This window comes from Salminus brasiliensis, chromosome 16 (assembly GCF_030463535.1).
Source record: "Salminus brasiliensis chromosome 16, fSalBra1.hap2, whole genome shotgun sequence".
In the NCBI taxonomy this organism is placed as follows: domain Eukaryota; kingdom Metazoa; phylum Chordata; class Actinopteri; order Characiformes; family Bryconidae; genus Salminus; species Salminus brasiliensis.
Window position 1 is genome coordinate 37501 of NC_132893.1, and position 3285 is coordinate 40785.

Here is a 3285-nt window from a genome sequence, read left to right on the forward strand (position 1 = left end):
ATCATTAATCAGCTCATTAACACACTGTCCATTAATCAGCTCATTAACACACTGATCATTTATCAGCTCATTAACACACTGTCCATTAAGCAGCTCATTAACACACTGTCCATTAATCAGCTCATTAACACAATGATCATTAATCAGCTCATTAACACACTGTCCATTAATCAGCTCATCAACACACTGATCATTAATCAGCTCATTAACACACTGATCATTAATCAGCTCATTAACACACTCCATTAATCAGCTCATTAACACACTGTCCATTAAGCAGCTCATTAACACACTGTCCATTAATCAGCTCATTAACACAATGATCATTAATCAGCTCATTAACACACTGTCCATTAATCAGCTCATTAACACACTGTCCATTAATCAGCTCATCAACACACTGATCATTAATCAGCTCATTAACACACTGATCATTAATCAGCTCATTAACACACTCCATTAATCAGCTCATTAACACACTGATCATTAATCAGCTCATTAACACACTCCATTAATCAGCTCATTAACACAATGATCATTAATCAGCTCATTAACACAATGATCATTAATCAGCTCATTAACACACTGTCCATTAATCAGCTCATTAACACACTGATCATTAATCAGCTCATTAACACACTGATCATTAATCAGCTCATTAACACACTCCATTAATCAGCTCATTAACACACTGATCATTAATCAGCTCATTAACACACTGATCATTAATCAGCTCATTAACACACTGATCATTAATCAGCCCATTAACACAATGATCATTAATCAGCTCATTAACACAATGATCATTAATCAGCTCATTAACACACTCCATTAATCAGCTCATTAACACACTGATCATTAATCAGCTCATTAACACAATGATCATTAATCAGCTCATCAACACACTGATCATTAATCAGCTCATTAACACACTGATCATTAATCAGCTCATTAACACAATGATCATTAATCAGCTCATCAACACACTGATCATTAATCAGCTCATTAACACACTGATCATTAATCAGCTCATTAACACACTCCATTAATCAGCTCATTAACACAATGATCATTAATCAGCTCATTAACACAATGATCATTAATCAGCTCATTAACACACTGTCCATTAATCAGCTCATTAACACACTGATCATTAATCAGCTCATTAACACACTGATCATTAATCAGCTCATTAACACACTGATCATTAATCAGCTCATTAACACAATGATCATTAATCAGCTCATCAACACACTGATCATTAATCAGCTCATTAACACACTGATCATTAATCAGCTCATTAACACACTCCATTAATCAGCTCATTAACACACTGATCATTAATCAGCTCATTAACACACTGATCATTAATCAGCTCATTAACACACTCCATTAATCAGCTCATTAACACACTGATCATTAATCAGCTCATCAACACACTGATCATTAATCAGCTCATTAACACAATGATCATTAATCAGCTCATTAACACACTGTCCATTAATCAGCTCATTAACACACTGATCATTAATCAGCCCATTAACACACTGATCATTAATCAGCTCATTAACACAATGATCATTAATCAGCTCATTAACACACTGATCATTAATCAGCTCATTAACACACTGATCATTAATCAGCTGTTTATTAGTAAAGGCTATTAATCAGTGTTGATCAGAGCTCTGCTCTCGGCTGGTTTGGGCTGTTTACTGCTGCTCACACTGACAGCTGCAGGTCTGAAATAGATTCGAGCTTCAGGGCCTGAGACCGGAAATACCACCTACATCAATATCTAATATCTATGATCAATATCATCAATATATAAGCAGTAGAATTTCACAATCAATATATAATATTACATCATATGATCTGGTTATAATAATTATATAATCAATATAATCATAATCACTGCAGCTCTGAAAGGCCACATGTGGGCGGTTAGGCCACAGGAATTTTCAAAATAAAAGTCTAAAAGTCCCTGGAAAAAAACCCCAACTCAATCCTGAACAGTGAGCAGACATCACCACACACACCAGCCTTTCTACTGAGATCATCCAGGATTTGAGACAATCGAGTAGTTTCATTACATTTATTTATGTTATAATTACAACAACAACAACAACAACAATAATAATATTAAATGAACAAAAATAATATTAATAATATATTATAATATAATATTATTAATATAATATTATTATACATGTAGAATTCACACTTTTGCCCTGTTTTGTTTCTCCTTCTGTGTGGATTTCCCTGAAAGCTCTTTAACACATGGCTTTGTATGTGTCTCCTCCCTTTTCTCCACCCATTAAACCAAATATGGATTTAATTTAACTTTGTCTTTCACTTTACTACATAATTGTATAACTTATGTAAAATGTTTTTTTTTTTGTAAAATGAATTATATCTGTATTTTACAGTAAATTTTCATACATTTAAAATAAAATTAATCACATGTTTTCTACAATAAAATTATGTAACCGTTATGTTTTAATTACATACTTAAATGAAACAAGTATTCATTCAATTATTATTTTTTTATTTTGAAAATGAAACATAATTCATTTTATTTTACTACTTAGTTTGACTGACACTGTTTAAAAGTTTATTATGCTGTTATTTATTATAATTATTTTCAATCATAATGATTTAGTTTTAAGAAATGTTATTTGATGAAGATCTTCATGATCAGGATGAGTGAATGGAAACTTTCTGGAGTAAAACATCTGAACCAGAAGATCCTCCAAACGAAACTGAAAGCAGATCTGTAACAATAATGAAAGCATTCAGTCCTGCAGGAGTGAAAACAAAAGTCCCCACCGGAAAAGTCCCTAACCCTCACACACACACACACACACACACACACAATTTAAGCCTTTCCAGAAACATCATACACACACACTGATCGGGCAGACTTTCATGTTCAGTATTTGAAGCTGTTTGAAGGTGCTCTAGAACAGAGAACCAAGAACATCCAGCAGAACCAAAACAGAGCCCCTCATATTCACACCACCACCAGTGAGCTGAACCTCTATCTAATCTCTATCTGAGCTGGGGGAGCGCAGTGTTGTTGATACTGGAGAGCAGCTCTTCACTCCACACTCTGCTAGTTACAGGAATTTGACTTGCTACAGAAATTTAGCCTCATAATCCGGCCTGATCCAGAGAAGGAGGAGTCAGAGGCAGGGCTGGAGACATCCATGCTAGGCTAAAAGCTAGGATAGATCGTCTGCTCACTTCAAAACATGCTGGACTCCCTCAGCTGAACCAAACTGGAGC